At 32.7% G+C, this 19,069-nt stretch overlaps 1 pseudogene; it reads right to left on the minus strand.

The window, feature by feature from the left end:
• Window positions 1-1,364: 1,364 nt before the first annotated feature.
• Window positions 1,365-19,069, minus strand: part of LOC126738791 (uncharacterized) — a 32,179-nt pseudogene continuing 14,474 nt past the window's right edge.

Here is a 19,069-nt window from a genome sequence, read left to right on the forward strand (position 1 = left end):
TGTACTGAAAATGATGATGTCGTCCATGTATACCATGCATACTTTATTTTGAAGATCTTTTAGAACTTCGTCCATTACACGTTGGAAAGTACTAGGGGCATTTTTAAGGCCGAAGGGCATCCTAAGATATTCATAGTGCCCGTTATCTACAGAAAAAGCGGTTTTTTGGATTGAATTCTGTGCCATTTCAATCTGATGAAACCCGCTGGCTAAATCAAGGGTGGAAAAGTATTGTGAACGTCCTAGTTTGTCAAGTATGTCAGTGATATTAGGGATTGGATAACGGTCGTCTATTGTCTTTTCATTGATTTTACGGTAATCAATGACAACACGCCATTTTTGTTGATTGGATGCGTCTAATTTCTTAGGCACGATCCATATAGGGGAACTCCATGGACTAGTAGAAGGTCGAATTATTCTTTTCTCGAGCATATCATTTATTTGGGATTTTATTTCATCCTTGTGGACATAGGGGTATCTGTATGACTTAGTGTGTACAGGGACCTCATCGCTAGTTTTTATTTCATGCTTTACTTTGGACGTAAAGGAAAGTTCGTCTCCTGGTTTATAAAATATATCTTTGAATTCGGTGCATTAATTAATTATAGCAAGCGATTCTTCAGAGTTCATATGCATTGAACGAATAAGATTTTTTATATCGTTATTACATGGTGAATTTTGAAAATATTTGTTTTTTGAAATTTGCTTAATACATTCGTATGAGAAAAATTCAAAAGTGTCTGATTCAAAAGGTTCGACATTAATTGGTCTGTTTAAAGTTGCATTAATAATCTTATCAGTATTGTTTATTATTTCAAGGGTTGCATGACCATTTTTTGCACAGCTAAGTGTCTGTGGGATAAAGAGCTGATCAAAGTACATGGAAGGTACTAATATTTCGCCTTCGTATACAGAAACAGGTAGACTTTTTAATGTGCGTTCGTGAGGGTTCAAAGATAAGGTGATGTTAACGTCCTCGGGTCGTCGAAACTTAAATGGTATTGTTGTTTCGCTGTTACAAAGTATTTGATTATTAAAGTCAATGTTTAGGTTTGTTTTTAGTAAATCGGTGAGCCCGATTACTCCGTCAAAATAATCATGGAAATCAAAAAGTATAAAATTTATTTTATGGTCGATTCCATATTCTGACAGTAAAGGGATTGTAGCTTGATACTGAGTATTTTTGCTACCTACAGCTGTCTTTATTATGTTTTTAGAGTTATATATACAATTCGGGAAATATTTTTCTGCAATATATGGTTTTAGTATTGATCGACTACTACCAGTGTCGATCAACAATTTTGTTTTGGGGGAACTAACTACAAGATAGGGTAGCGAGTTATAAGAAGAAATATTTATTTCTACTATGTTATTGGGTCTGTTATGGATAGGTTTTGAAAATTTAGAGAGTCAGTATTATAAATTTCATTTGAATGTTGGGGATTTTTCTCTTGTTTGTTTAATTCGAAATTTTGATCAATTTCATCAAAATAGTCTTGAGCATATTCTGTTTCCCAATTATCAGCATAATTGGTGCAGTATGCGCCTTCATAATTATCAGAATATTCTCCAGAGGATTCATCAGGATATTCCTGGTGATTTAATTCCTGGAATGTGAAGTTGGGCTTTACATTTGGATTTTTTTGGAAATAGTTGCGATTTCCATACTGTGGGGGTGGTCTGAAACTTCTCATAGAAGGATTTCTAGAAGTGGTGGACATTGGTTCTGGTTTTGGTAAGTCCCGCGGATTTATTTGACCGGGTTTGAAAACATTCTTTGGTTTTCCAAAAACTTGACTGTTTGTGAAGTATTTTTGGGGTGGTAACTGTCTTGGGGGTGGCATGTTAACAGGGCCAGTTGGAAATTGGGACGTTTGCATTTGTGGAGTGAAAGAGTTATGTTGATTAGCGAACTGTGGTGTTTGATAGTACTGTTGTTGATTGGGTTGTGAATTAAAGGAGTTATTGTAATTTTGCCTATTATATGACTGAGGGTTACTCGGGGGATTACTATTCCTAAAGTTATTATATGCATTATTATTAGCATTGTGAATAGATTTTTGAAACTTATTTGTTTCGAAACTGCCATAAAGGCTTTCGAAATTTTCGAGCTCTTTAATATAGGCCATTGCGTCTTCAAGACTGGCGGGTCTTTTTAATATAGTATTTTTTGTCTGTACAGCCTGCAATAAAAGTGTTTAGGGCAGTTTTTTCATAATGTTTAATGTGGCAAAGTTTTTCATTAGTACTATAGCTAGAATCATTACCTATTTTTTGAGCAATATCGCTTCTTAAAAGTTGAACCCTATTACCAAAACTTAATAAATGTTCATTTTTGTAAGGTCTGGTTCTAACTAACTCTTGAGTTAGACAATCCAGATCTCTACGGTCTGAAAAGCATTGTATTAAAGCATCACGTAAAGTAAACCAATCAGTTATTTCGGCGCGGTTACCGACTAAACTTTCAGCTTTATTAATTAATTTTTCTTGGATACATTCGAATATATGTTTATTTAATTCCTCGTCGTTGAGGTTCCTATACCTATCAATAAAGCTTTCGCACCTACTAATAAATTTATTAAGCTTATTGCAATCACCATCGTAAGGCTTAATATTGCTTAATTTAGATCTGAAAAGATCCCAATTTACTTTGGGGGTAGTGGATGGTGGAGTCATTTCTATAAGTTTTTCTATTAAAGATAAATCACTGAGTGAAGTACTTAGTTCTTCTATATCGTTCATAAAAATGATAAAATGTTCTAAAAACTAAATGCGATCCATGCGCTTGAGATTAAAATTAAATACGATCAATTCGTTGAAACTATCGACTAAAATTGCATTCAATATGCTGGAAATAAAATCTATATGCGTTTAATTCGCGAAAATCCCTAAATATCCCTATAAATTCCTTAAACAGAGGGTTTATAGAGGTGAAAGGAAAAGGCACTTACTGCGTGACTTCTTCTTCCCGTGATCTCTTGAATCTGCCTACAGAGGTGTCAGGTGTCGCTGGTTCTTCTGGATTGCACTATTAGTGTTGGAAAACACTCCTAGAAGTCTTTGTTTTCCGGCACGATTTCCGTACGGTACGAAAATTTTGTAGACCGACTTTCCGGACGACTAGGGCACAATCCTACCGACTGCGCCAAATAAGAACGTTGAACGACACGGAGACTTTTTAAAAACAATTTATTTCTAAAAGTACAAACTGACAGTATAACATGCAGCAACAGAAACAATGAGATGAAGCGACTTAAAATCTAAGGTTTATATAATGCAAAAAGTACTGATGTAGCCAACCACGCAAGTGGGTAGATTTACAGTGGAGAGTCAGCTCTTCTTAGGCATATAACTCGCGTTTACTTTGCCTGACGACCAATTTTGCTTAAAGACGCGTCGTCTTGTGGCGACTTGTTTCGACTTGTCGCCTAAACCAGACCATTTCTATGATATGGCTATTTAACCTAATGACACGATTAAACGTCTCGTCTAATCGCCCCGACTACTCGCTCAAAACCACCGAACATAAACTAGAATAGAAGGATCACTCTAAGCGCCGTCCAAAATGTTGCCTTTCTCACTCGCTTTCTGATGCTACTCTTTTTTGCTGCCCGGTGGCGACTGCGTTATACAGGGGCGTCTTCAATATTAGAACTATAATAGCGTTGTGCGGAAGTTTTGTACTTTAAAAATGCCGGCGATATGTTGCGTAGATGGCTGCAGGAGTAAAAGGGGATATACATTTTTTTTTAAATAAAAATGGATTAGTTTACAGAAAAAAATACACGCTTTTCTTCAGTATTTCTGAAATATCTCGGAAAATTGAGATCCTACAAAAAAATCTAATAAACAAAAGTTGGTTTAAAAACAAAAGATTGGCTTTTGTTTGATTTATCTAGATGCTATAGGCGCTAAGATACAACTGTATAAACATAACCCCTTTTTTTAGATAACAAAATATAATGACAAAAAAATAATAACGTGAAATAATAAAAAAAAAAAACGTTTTTTAGACAAATATCTAGCACATTTTTTCAAGTATGTGCTATCGAAAACTTTAAAAATAAACTTGATTGTAAGTCATTAGCATAAAAATTAAAAAAGTTAGGAATAAAATAAAAATAATTGCAGTTTTAAAAAAATTTATCATAAAAAATTATGTATTTATTTCAAAAATTAAAGGGTAGCCTTCTACAATGGACTATATATAGGTACCAATAATATGTTCAAAAAGTGTCAGCGATTTAGAGTACATATTTTTTTTAAATCGTGATTTTAATCTAAAAAAATGCAAAATTTTTGGTAATTTTCTGTTTGTTTGGTAATATTCTTTTGGTAATTATTAGTGGTGGTTTTTAATAGTGAAAGCTATCCGATTTATTATTAGTTGCATTGCAATCATTTGAATGATATAAATTTTAGCCACTTATACCGTCTAACCATACTTAGAACTGCATTTTTTTCGTCATTTCGTTTTTAAGGGTTTAAGTTTCAAAATATTGATGTGTACTATAATCCCCAATGTAAAACTATATTCATTTTGCATATTTATATGAATTCTAGGTTGTAAAACACCTATTTTCGTTTTATTTGAATTTTAGTGGTTTGTTCTTTCATCCCCTATTTAAAAAGCAAATAATTAGGCATTTAATAAGTTTTTTTTATTTAACTGCCTTTTTATATTTCACTGTTACCGAGTTCCATATGCTGAGTGTTGTTATCACATTATTATGTAAATTTTATTAAATATTTGAAAAATGGGTATATTAACGAAGTTATTATTAATTAAGTGTATGTAATATTAGGTAGGTAGTTTCTTGGTCAGTTAAGAAAAGAGCATGAAAGGAACGTAAAGCTAAGATTTATTTGTGTACATTCTAATAAACTTAATTTTAAAGCTATCTACCAAGTGTTTTTCTTACAGTTATTTCTTCAAAAGAGATACTTAATAATATTTTTTCAATTTCATTTTAACAATAATACAAAGTGCCTTTAATTTCAAAAAATTCCATATATTACACGCTGCCCGCCGCGATGTACGAAAATATTCCTTATTAAAAATGTTTCAAACACCCCCCGTATCGTAAAGGATTGCCGTCGAAACTAAATAATGATTTACGACCGCGTAAAAAAAGTCGGCACTGTTTAGAAGTCCCTACTTCAAACGGCCGCAAGAGAGTGAACCTACTGTCTTGTTCTTTATACTGTGCTCAAAACAGACCGTACCTTTAGGGTGTAATTGGCCAGGTTCATCAGAACCGAGCGCTACCTGAGCGCTGGAAGTTTTGCCTATAATAGTAAGGACCAAAAAAAATTGTCATACCTGAGCAACAATCGAGCGCTCAGGGAGCGCTTTTTTCTGATGACCCGGCCATTATAAAATTTAATTTTATGATCATAATCTGGTTTTGAGAATTACTTAACACATTCACTGCCCAAAAAAATCCTAGCGGTCACATGTGTGCCGCCTATTTTTTTAAAATAATTTTTTAATTTAAGGCTAGTGTTAGGTTTAGGTTAGTGCCCTTAGCTGATATTGGCCATTTTTTTGTAAAAAAAACAAGGCCGCCCTAGGGGCGGGCAAGGCACAGGGCAAGCCAACTACTTAGCTTGTGCCCGATGCCGCCTCTGCGGCGTTCAATTGACATATAATATATCCTTTTTCGAAAAAGTCGAAGTAAATAATAAGACGATACACATACATATTTTAATTTATGATAAATATTAAAGTTAAACAATAAAACACAGAAAATAAAAGAAAAATAAAACAAATATGGCAACAAAAAAACTGAAACTAAACTTTATTCAAATCCAACATAATAAAATTCTATGTTGAAAAATATGAAAACTCAAAAACAAAATACAAAATCACTCTATCAAATAAACGAACATAGTCAAATAGAGACAAACACGAACAAAATTTATTTTGTGGAATGAAATACTCGAAAACATGGAGTCAAGCAAAGCCCAGGTTGGTTAGGACACAAAGGACAATAATAAATTGAATCCTTCCTTTGTTTTTTTTGTTCCCAGCACACAGCGCACCTTCTCCGTTTGACTCTAGTATTCTCTCCATCAGGTTTAGGGCATAATTCAGGAAGATGTGTTATTCTAATTTTTGGCAACGGCTCTGTTGGAAGGGGTCCTAGTAGTTTTTCAATTATAGATAATCTAAAGTCATAGAGGTTTTTCTTATTGTTAGGATGTCCTTGCTTGTAAAGGTAAAATGAAGTGAGCAACATCATTTGAAATATATGTATGGCTAATTTTTTGTACCATATGAGGGTTTTATGCTCACAAGAATAATAAGAAAGCATTTGGTCACAATGGTCCACTCCTGCCATGAATTGATTATACTTATTTATCATTGCAGGTTTTAATTTTTCTTGACCACGCTGAGTTGTCACTTTTTCAAGTTGCCCACCATATTGGCTGGATATAGCCAGAATTTCACGACGGTCCTTCCATTTCACCACGCAAATCCCTTGCGAATTGTGCTGAACAACTAACTCGCCCTTTTTTAGTTTTTTTTTAATTATTTCTTGAGGATTCCCTTTTCTGTTAGACCGGAGTGTTCCAGTTACATATGTTTTTCGGGTAAGCAACTCCTCGGCAAGTTTTACACTATTGTAGAAATTGTCCATATATAGCGAGTGACCGTTGTCCAATTTCTCCGCCATTAAAGCTAACACAACTTTTTCTGTATGCCGTTCACCAGATAACTCTGTATCTGCTGAACCAGCATATACCAGCATCTTCAGTGGGATGCCTTTAGGTTCGCATAAAACATAAAGTTTTATGCCAAATTTATGCCTTTTTCCTTTGACGTATTGGCGAAATTTTAAACGGCCTCGCCACAGCACCATAGATTCATCAATGGACAGTTCGTTAGTTGGGTAATAAATCTCTACCATTTTATTATTATAATAATTTATTAACGGCATAATTTTACCCAATTGCGTTCGAGGTTCGTTGCTGTCTGTGTTTTCAAACTGCAAGCTTCTTAAAATCAGCAAAAATCGATTGCGACTCATAAATGATGAAAAACATGTCAGGTTAAATAAATAGTTTTTCTTCCAGTAGTCATTCATTCTATTAATTTTAATTGTGCCCATATGAAAAAGTAAACCCAAAAATGTTCTCATTTCTTTTGGAGTAACATCAACCCATCTAGTAATTCGCGCTTCATCACCTCTGCCCAGTGAAATTAGGTCGATAGCATGATTATTGGCTCGACTACATAACATGTCAAAAAAAACGTCTGGGGCCATAATGTTGAAATAGTCTATTGGCTCGTTGGAATTAACATTGACTAGTAATCCTGGTGTCTTTGTAAAAGAAAACTTTTGACTAGGAACCTCAGCAAAAGTCCAAAAATCCATAGATTTTCCTTGAATATTTGGTAAAGAGGGTGGAGGAGAATTCACAGGGGCAGGAGGAGGGGGAAGGACTTTTGGAAAAGAAGGAAGATCTTCATCTTCGGACTCACTAACCTCGTTTTCGGTTGAGTAATCAGGGTCCTCGTCGGAGCTATTTTCAAATGGATCGTTTTCACTTTCCGACTCTTCTAAAAGAGCTAACAACTCTTCATCAGTTAGTCTTTCTTCCCTTTTATTATACTTCACCCTCTTTGACGGTCCAGGCTCGTCTGCCATAATAATCTGTAAGAAAATTCATTAAAACTATCATAAATTTGCCTGTGCCCTTGAACGCCTCTCGGGCGGTCATTATTTAATTTTCGTGTTTATATATTCATATATCTAACAAAAAATTACTAGAATAACATGATTTTGGTATTTTTCTATGATTTGCACTAATAAAATAATAAAAAAACTAGAAGAATATTAAAAACCTACCTTTTACAAAAAACTGATAAAAAAAACACACAGAATTAACACTTTCAGAAACCAAAGCCGTCACGTAGTAAAAATAAGGTACACAAAACATCCGATCATAATAGTGAACGAATTCAAACTGACCGTGCTTATTTATCTCCCTATGAATAAGCGTTAGACGAGAACGCCGCTCGGGCGGTCCCGGCATTTTTACGAAGTGCGCATGAACGCCTCTGAGGCGTTGCTGGCAGTGAATGTGTTAAGTAGCTTTTATCTTTTTTTAAATATGTTTTTTAAAGTGAAAGAAGGAATAACAAGTTAGGGGCTGCGCTGGTAGGCCTATGAGATTTAAATTTATAGATCGAATATAAGTATATATTTGTTCCTTATTTAAAAAAGGAACAAATACTACATTTATTTTAATACATTTTTTACACATTATGTTTATAATTATGTAAAAAATTAAAATAATTTCATCATCTTATCCTGGAACACACTGTATATACTTTTATTTTATTAATTGAAACTTCCTTTTTTAAAAACAATTCGTTTAATTAAATAGAAGAATACAATTAAAGCAACTTACAAACTAACATGAAGTTTGCTTAAAGACTACCGTTTAATGACTAATTTGCGCCTGCAAAGCAACTGGTATATATATAAAATAAATGCTGAACAAGCTGGATGAAGCGAAAGAGAATGAATAAAAATATACATAGGCATAAATGGCCATATAACTCCTCCCCTCTTTAGGTCTCAGAAAACCGGGGTTGGTTTTCGAGGGATGTTAATTCTATGTCCATTTTTACATTATTCCTATGTTTCCTACAATAGTAATAATACATACATGCTACAAGAATAATTATAATTATCAATAATGTGATTGATAGTCCTGAATTTACAATATCGAAATCTCTCAGAGGGTGTACAGATAATCGCTGAGCGTTCTCTAAATCTTCTTTTATGTTTTCAAGACTGATTTCTGTAAGTTCCAGAGGTTCAATATTTTGTACTAATTGATCGTTAATAGTTATTGAAGACAATTTAAGTCTTAGACTAATAGTTTCTGGTTCTTGTGAATCATAAACTTGGTCTTTAATTTTTACATTGCATTCCGAAGGAATAATAAGGGATGGTTTACTAAGTGTTTCAATGCTGTGTTGATTTGGACATGTAAAGTAAATGTTTTGTTCTAGAGCTGGAATTACTATGATAGAATTATCACTTAATTGTGTAGCAGATGTATCTGTATACTTAACAGGTATCATAGGGCAATGGCTTGTCAAGTTGATAGTTTGAATAATACAAGGTTCATTCTGGCTCAATAGGTAGTTTTGGCATAAAAACATGTCTTCTATTTTATAACAACTTTCTTTCACGTTGTAAAAATCAATACTTGATCTTACTAGATAGGGGTTGTTAATTTTTACTATTTGTCTATTAATGGGGATTGAATAAATGTGATAAAACATATAGGGATTATTAGATATCAAAGGGATCCCTACATAAAATATGATTAGGTCGTTTTTTATGGTTACATCCGCATGTGCGACTTCATAATATTTGATAATATTATCAAAAGGAATTCTGGTTTTTGGGTCAAGTTTCATAATGATGTCATTTAACTGCTGATATTTAAAAATGCTATGGTGCATGATGTTAATTTCGGCGAAGGTTATCGCGGTTTGTACATTGTTGTACGTCTCATATAATATGCGAATATTATTTTCTACATTGTCGAGTAAGAGAATAAAATAAGATGCTATGGTAGCGGATTGTGTTAACTGTTTGAAATCATTGACCTGGGTCATTAACTTTTGTTGATTGTTTTTAATATTACTCAGCTGTAAGTCTATATCTTTGGTTAAATTTTTAACAATGGTCTGGGTTAAAGAAGTATCATGGTGTAAGATATTTTGATTGTCTTGCAGGGTTTTAATATATTTATTATAACGTTCTGCATCATCATCGTCTAGGGTTCCAAACAAGAACTTTTGAGCTTTACCAATAATATTAAATAATCCTCTTTTAAATCTCGTTTGGGGTGTGGTATAATGTTCAATAAATAATTCAATCGATTTTATTTGATCGAATAAGTTATTTGTTCTGGTTAAGAGTAATTTATATAGGGAATAATAGGGTGATGTTACGCTAATATTGCCAAGGGTCTTATTGATTTGTAATAGGGTGGATTTTGTTATATCTAGGCAATCCTTCATATTAGTTAAATTTACATGATAGTATACATGATGGTAATTGGTAACTATATAACTATTTCCTTGATAGACTGGCAGCAAGGGATTGGTTAATTCTTCTATTTTATATTGAGCGTCTATTCCTATTAGTAGTGGAAGTAATAAGATTATTACAATCCTCATTTCCGTTCCAGAAAAATAATTACGAACGTCGTTTAATATTTTTAGGATGTCTTTGACCTTTGAATTTGGTTATTTTATATTTTGGTTGTAACTTCTGAGGTAATTTCCGCGGAGTACCTACTAATTGATTAATAGCTTCGGGATTTTTTCTGGGTCATTTTCGCGTTTCTTGTTTAGTTTAGATAGAACATTTGCCTTTTTAGCATTTAATTTTGAATTAAGGTTTTCATTTAATTCTTTGAAAATTTCGGCAAGTTCATATACGTAATCAGTTTGCATTTGGTTAATATCTTTTTCGAAATTTAACTGATAGTTCAAGTTTCCTTTAAGAATTTGAAACGGAGTATATTCGTGTGAAGAGTGGATGCTATTATTATAATTTAATATTGCTATATCTACTAATTCTTGTATAGTTTTACTTCTATGATCATTTCTAAGAGCAATAAGGCTTTCCTGAAGGGTTGAGTGGAATCTTTCAACAGGTGAATTCGAGTTGGGGTTATAAGGGGTGGTGAAATGTAGTTCAATTCAATAAGTTTTACATAAATCTTGAATTAGATTACTCTTAAAAGATGTTCCGTTATCTGTTGTTATTTTACAGGGCGTTCCGTGATGTGAAAAGTATTTTATTAAACTTTGATATATCTCTATAGAGGTTTCGTTTATAGGATATGCTGTTGCGAATTTAGAGAAATTATCGATTAGGGTTAAATATTTTTGTCCAGATATGGAATCTGGTCTTAATAAAACATTAGAGATTATATTTATTTTCTTTCTTTTTCTTCGGTCTTTCAAATAAGTTTTCTTGTGTATCAAAGAAATGTTTTATCTTATCGTGCCATGTATATTGGTCGTAATCTTCGTTATCTTCACAAGTTGCTGACATATGCGTGGGTGATGGTTTTCTTATTTCCATAGAATGAATTTCTCTTGGTGGTCTAGAAAGTGCATCGGCATTGACGTTGTGTTTTCCTATTTTATATTGAATGGTATATTCGTATTCTTGGAGTTTTAATCGCCATCTTACCAATTTTGAATTTGGTTCCTTAATCGAAAATAGCCACTGCAGTGGTTTATGATCTGTCACGATGGTAAATTTTCGACCAAATAAATATGGACGGAAGTATTTGGTTGCCCATACAATTGCCAATAATTCTTTCTCTATTGTGCTATAATTACATTCTGCTGTGTTTAGCGTTCTACTTGCATAAGAGATAGGTAAATCTGATCCGATGGATCCTTGAGATAAAATTGCTCCTATTGCATATTCTGATGCATCGGTTGTCAAGATGAAGGGTTTACTGAAATCTGGGTACTGCAATATTGGATCGTTTGTTAAAATGTTTTTGCATAATTAAAAAGATGTACGAAATGCCTTATCGTGGACTATTTTTAGCAGGTGCATTACTTAATCCAAATGGCATGCGTGTGTACTCATAATGTCCATGTTCGCCATTGAATGCAGTTTTTGGGATGCTTTTAGGGTCCATTTCTATTTGATGGAAGCCGCTAGCAAGGTCTAATGTGGTAAAGTAGTTGCATTTTCCTAATTTGTCCAAGATATCAGTGTTGTTAGGTATTGGATATCTGTCACTGATCGTCTTCTCATTCACTTTTCTATAGTCAATCACCATTCTCCATTTCTTTTGTCCGGTTGCATCTAACTTCTTCAGTACTATCCATACTGGTGAACTCCATGGCGAATTAGATGGTTGAATTATTCCGCTGTCTAACATTTGTTCTATTTATTTGTTTATTTCCTCTTTATGAATATAGGGATACCTGTAATTTTTTGTATATACTGGAATTTCATCTTTGGTATTTATAACGTATTTAACTTGACTAGAGAATTTTAGTATGTCTCCAGGTTTATGTAAAATACTATTATATTTATTAATTAATTTAAAGAGTTGTTCTCGTTCCTCTTTATTTAGGTGTTCATGACGTAACAAGGTTTTTAAATCTAATGGTTCTGTACATTTAGATTGACTAGAATTTTCGCCTATTTGTATATTAAAGATTTCAAAGTTGTTAAGTTCGATTGGTTCAATTGGAAATCCATTATCTAAATTTCCTTCTAAAGCTATGTACCTGTTCGAACGATTATAAATATCTACAATATAGGAACTTTCTTTAATTGTAACAAGAGTGGGTTGAATTTCAATTTCACCGTCAAAGTAATATGGAACAAACCATGTTGTATCTTCGGGTAAATTTGTCTTAATCGGGGTTTTTTGTATAGTCTCTGGTGGTATTTCGACAATAAATTTTTCAAAATCCTGTCTATACTTAAATGGAATAGTTAAATAATCATTGTATAGGGTTTGATTTTGTAGATCGATATTTAGATTTAATTTACGAAGATCTTTTATACCTAAAATTTCATCAAAGTAATCATGAAAAGAGTATAGAATAAATTCGATGGGTTCTGAAATAGCAAAGCTTGCGAATAAGGGTATAAGAGCTTTATATTTAGCTTTTTGCGAACCTGGTGCTAATATAAGGTCTTATGGTTTCTGGGAAAAACATTTCTACTATGGAGGGTCTAAGTAATGAAGCATGTGAGCCTGTATCTATTAATAAACGAATCTTAAAATCAGGGCTCTTGATTTCTATAAAGGGTAGTTTATTTACCTGAAAGCTATTTAATGTTAAGCATGGTTTTGTTTCTCCGAGGCTTGGATATGAAAATTTTCGAATTGATCTGTTAAATCTTCTTCATAAGATTGTAATTGATTATTATCGAGGTTTCCATATTCTTGCTCATAGTCACAAAAATCAGAAAAATTAGGGTTATCATGATTAATAGAGTAATCATCTTGAGGGTAATGGAAGTTTAAATCAGTATTTTCAAGATGAGCTAAATCGTGTCTCATTTGAGGTTGAGGGATTTTTCTTGGTTGAACACTCACTCCGGACATAGGTTTTGGAAATTGAGATTTAGCTGAGGTATATTGTATATCTGACATTGGTTGTGGAAATTGATTTTTATTTTGTTGAGGGTTTCTTTGAGAGAAATCTTGATTTTATGGACCTTGGGGTCTGACAAAGTTTTGATTCTGTTGTCTATAATTGGGATTAAATGGTCTATAACTACTATATTGATTCTGAGGTTTTGGAATCTGACTCGGGTAATGTTTATTTTGATTGTGATTGTTTTGTGTTCTTTGCATATTATTTTGAGGTTGATTTAAAGGTTTTTGTGTATTTTGTTTGTGTGGGTTGTGATTTTGTAAATAGTTATTTTTAAAATGGTTCTGACTGCTTAATATTTCATAATTAGTAATTATGTCAATTGCCTGATCTAGAGTTTGAGGGTTTTGCACTATCAATAATGTTCTCAATTCACTAGAGATATTAGCAAGAAGATTTTGAGTTGCTGTTAGCTCGTTTTGATTTATAAGTATAGTTCTGGCTTCTATATTATTTATTTCTGAACAAATTTTATTATTAATTTGATTTACTAAAGCTTTTAATCTTTGAATGTAGTCATTTGTTGACTCATTCTTTCTAGTAAGGAAAATCAATTGTTGTTGTAGATTTGCTCTAGTTATAGGGTCACTGAATTTTTGCTGTAAGGCTAATTTAATTTCATTCCATGAATTCAAATCGCTTCTGGTAAGTAAAAAGTCTTCCGCTTCTCCTATAATTTTACTCTTAATGGCTAAAATAACATATTCCTGTTGCGATGGATCTGCATTGTAATATCTTGTATGAAATAAGTTAATTTGGTTAATGAAAGTATCTAACCGTGATGGCGTACCGTCAAACGTTTTCAAAAGGGTTACAGTGGATCGCAAAGCATCAGCCATATTGTTATTATCTGATTTCGAATTAAAATCTAAATTATTTACAGTGGAACTTTCTGCAAAATTTTCGTTATTTACAAGACCTAGGGTTACTAAGCTATTCGCAGAAATTTCAGCGTATTGTTGTTCTAGACCTAAGTTGCTAGAATCGTTTTCAAAAATTGTAGTTTCAGTACTACGACGACGTTTCAGTACTCTTGGATAAGTTATATCACTTAACCGATCATTACATTTTTTCATTTATAGAATATGTGTTTCAATCTTAATTAACAAGATGTACAACTATAAGAAACAATTCTGTAAACACTTACAATTGAAAGTTTCTCAGTTTCGTTCTTGTATCAACTATCTGCCGCTACTGCCGTAGATGGTTGTAGTGGACACTAGCATACGCCAAATTGTCCTACTGGCCTCTCACAATGGCGAACCAATAATTGAGATGATCTGCCAGGAGCCAAAAAATGTAGTCTTGTTGCCTGAGATGTTCTAAATCCTTCTTTAACTGTTGAAACAGATGAGCGTTGAACTCAATCGATTGGATGCTATCACATACACTAAGTATCTAGTACTACTGACTATAAGATACAGGTAAGCACTGATAACTATCACTTAGCACTGACACTAGCACTCACGTACTCACTGAGTATTCGCGTACTCAATTTTCGTGTTACTCAAAATGGATCAACTTTTCGCTCTTAAAGGATCCTACCGACTGCGCCACTTTTATTTTATTAATTGAAACTTCCTTTTTTAAAAACAATTCGTTTAATTAAAAAGAAGAATACAATTAAAGCAACTTACAAACTAACATGAAGTTTGCTTAAAGACTACCGTTTAATGACTAATTTGCGCCTGCAAAGCAACTGGTATATATATAAAATAAATGCTGAACAAGCTGGATGAAGCGAAAGAGAATGAATAAAAATATACATAGGCATAAATGGCCATATAACTATATTAAAAATATTTATTACCTGCTTCTTCTGCTGTAAACTAGACTTTTGCACTTTGTTGTATGCTGGATGCTCGTTATCACATGTTTTATATATGTTCATAATCACTTTCTTTTCAGCAATGGTTAAATGTTTTCGTACTCTTTTCTTGGGGGGTGACAATGGGGTTGTACGTGGAGCGTCAGCCATTATTTGTTAACAAACAAATTAACAAATTAACAAAAAAATAAACACAATTCCAACTTTTCAATATTGCGAAGATTCAAATATTCGAATAGCAGAAAATTCAACCAAAACGATCTAAGGTTAAGTTATTAAGCCGCTCGACTAATAAAATTAAATAAAACCCCAAGTCATGAACCCTATCGAGGCTCTAGGTCACACCACAAGGATCTACGGAACCTACTAAATTTTCGATGCAAAGGCTTCGGACTTGCGCGTGACAGGGATACAATAAGAAGTTATGCAACGCATAACATAGCATAATGCATAGCATAAATAAGTTATTAGCGATATTTTAACAACGTAGAATCGTTGTAGAATGTTTTTTTTTACTTTTAATAAATCTTGTAGGTATATATTATGGTCCAAATCTGAAATAATTTTATTATAAGCAGTGGCCGGCTAATTCTATAGTAATTATTAACCAAACTTGCATTTGTCCAAAAGTAGAAAAAAATAGCAGAGTTACAGGGTGTTAAACGTAGGTATACGTTGAGGTACATATTTTTGCCTAGGTATAACTTTATAAATATAAATTGTATGTTTTATTATTTCAATTAATAGGTAAAAGTCGCATATCAACTTTTATTAAAATCTGACAAGTCATTAAAAAGTTGTAAGCAAAAAAGAGTACTTCGACGAGCACATTAAACACCGTGTATCTCTGCTATCTAGTATCTAGCAATTTTTAGACTAAAGCAAGTGATACCTCCGTTAAATTAATTTATTTTGTACTATATCAGATCAAGTGTAAACACCTGTATAGTATGTAGGTATAGTGAAACATTTTTGGTGCTGTAGGAGTTATAAATTAATATAATAAGGATGGATTTTCACAAACTCCTATTTTAAGAGGTTGGAAGTTGAAACAGCAAGAGAATGAAAGTAAATTATATTATAATATCTAAAGTACTCTATCTAATATCTCCCGTACACTGGCAACTACAATAAATTGTATCCTAAGTAATAATGTTTTATTTATGCAATTAAAAAGTTGTTTGGAAATAGTTTGCCAGTTTACAGGAGGCTTTAACGTTAAATAACGGTTTTCCTTGTTCAACGTTTTGACCTAAACTTACTACATTATAATACGTAGATATAGGTCTATTATTTTTAATCTACCTATTTAAAATTTATAATGATTCTTTCAAGATCTTTGATTGACATAAAGTAAAGAATTTCGAAGAATTTGAGCAAGAATACCTAAAATATAAATAGGCTTTAACGTAAAAAAAACATAAACTTAAAAGCTTTAGGCAAAAATTGTGCTATTTATAATATGTTATCTAGTCAGATATTAGCTGAAATGATAATAATTAATGATTTAATATTGGCAGCAAATAAAAAACGAACTTTCTTAAATGATTTGCTGACTTTATTTTACAAACTAATCAACTCTGCTTAGTCACCAAGCTATTCTGCTCGCCATACATTGATACATTATAAGTCTTAAAAAAATGCCCTCTAACAAACAAAAATTACTGACTATTATTATTATATAACATTTGTAATGCTAAAGTATCTGACTCTTCAGACAATGGCTTTGTTAATTCATGCTTTTTCTTGGCAACTTTTTTTTTTTGTTGAGAACAGGCGTCTTTGTGCAACAATTTTTTTATTAGCAGGAAAATTTTTTTGCCGTGTGAACCACTAGGAGCCGGAGTAATTGTCTCAGAAAACTGCTTGCTTTTCATGGCTTCTAGGGTAGGTATTATTGGATTAGTTAACTTCCTCGTTGCTTCTAGCTCCTCAAATGTGCAAATCTTTTCATTTAACTGGCTCAATAATTGTTCCAAATATTTCTTTTTTCTTCTTCAAAGTTTTTTTGTTCTTGCCTTTGTGAAGTGATTGTACTTACAAGGACTGACGATTCGTTCTCGGTATCGATATACAGGTCTTCTACAAAATAATATATTTTTCGTTTTTTATACTTTCTTGAAAACTCTGTATATTTAATAATATATTGTGCAGAAACTATAGGTCAAACCCTACAAGTTTTAAATTTACCATTTTCTTCTACAGGGTGGCCCAAAAAAATTAAAGGGAGAGGAAAAATATAAATAAAATAATCACCTTTTATAAAGCACCATTCACCAAGTTCATGTAATAAACCAAACCCAAAAATATTGTGTAATTAGTATTACCTTCATTAAAACGCTATAATTTGACAGCATATTTTCTGTTATAAAATAAAAATGTTTATTTAAATATGTAGATATTTAAAAAAATGTTCTACCATACTAACCTACTGGTGGTGCTTCCATTCGTGTTGATATAGATTGCGGTTGTTCTTTCAAATACCTGCATACCAAGTGTATATGTTTACACATGTTCCATTTGATAGTTGAATCAAGGCAGGTGCAGGAATACTGATGCAAGCAGCTGGAACACTCACTGCATGTTAATTTGCATGAACAGTCCGATTTTAATTTCACAATAAAATAGATTTCATTTGATGAAGACCATGGGATCATCCATCATCCTTCACTTGGTTTCACATTATTTTGGTCTAGTGATTCACTATTTTTGTGCTCAGATCATTTAATTTTGTAGAGACTTTACCTTTGTGAATGATAATTAAACGCTCAAAGATTTTGTCTCTTACAAATTTCATGACAGCTCTTATTGCTTTATCTAATCTTTTAACAAATTTTCCATTTAAATAAATGTGTTTTATTGTACTGTGCATCCGCTCTAAGTCCTGAATTAATTCTGTAACAATATGCCCACTGTTCCACTTTTGGGAGATAATGTAACTCAAAATATTTTGCAAATTCTAAAATACCTAGATACTTTTTGCAATATGTCAGAAAGTCATTTACTAATTTAGTAAATGCATTGACATCCCGTTCTTGTAGCAATACCCGTAGCATTTGATAAACTTAAACCTGAGAAATAAAATATTTGTATATTATTTTTTTCAAGATAAATTACACATCTACCTACTTTTTTCTCTTTGCCATTTACTTTTTCTATGTGCTTCCTCCAGGCGCTGTCAACATGCCATGTGCAATATAATCTAAAACAAAAGTATAATTATATATAACATTATAGGCTCTTCCTAAGGACTTACCTATATTGAGCTGGCAGCATTACTCGTACCCAAGCAGTATAATAGCTTTCTGCCATATCGGACATGAATGTTTTTGGTTTCAGTTTTTTAAAAATCCTCTCTCCCACACATGAAAAAAATACTTGCATAACCTCTGAATCACTGCGATTCGAAATTAAAAAAGCACATGGGTACCCTTCTCGCAAGTCATCAATGACAAGGGTAGTATGTAATTCAAAACCATATCCGTTCATTCCATAAGTGCCATCAATACAGATACAATCTTCACGAAATCTTAACAACAGTTCCTTTTGACCCTCAGTCATTATGATTAACATGAAGTCCTCCTTCTTTAGTATGGGGCATTCATTACACAAAGTTTCCTGGGGCCGTATTTTTGAAACCATTCGACTTCGATTCGCATACGAAATTAGAGGATTTCGCACGAAAAATCGATATTCGTATTTTCCACCGCTACGTATTCGAACTTTTTCGCATGCAGTGTCTCGAATGGGTATATACCATTCGAATATCAAAGTTCGTGTGCGATTTTTAAGTTGATTCTGCCACTTCTTTTAATGTAAACTAGCCTTGTTTTTTTTTTAATTTGTGTGAGTTGGTTAAGTATTTTCGTAGTGTTTTTTTTGTTGTTATTTAAAAAAAATAACAATAATCAAATGGCTATTACTAAAGATTAAACAATCTTGTGCAAAGAAAGGTTGTCGATGCACACGAAGAGACTGAAACTCAAGCAGATAGAAGGAATAGGATGTACCATTCATTTCTTGACACATTTGAATTGTATTCAGATGCTCAATTT

This window comes from Anthonomus grandis, chromosome 7 (genome assembly GCF_022605725.1).
Source record: "Anthonomus grandis grandis chromosome 7, icAntGran1.3, whole genome shotgun sequence".
NCBI lineage: Eukaryota > Metazoa > Arthropoda > Insecta > Coleoptera > Curculionidae > Anthonomus > Anthonomus grandis.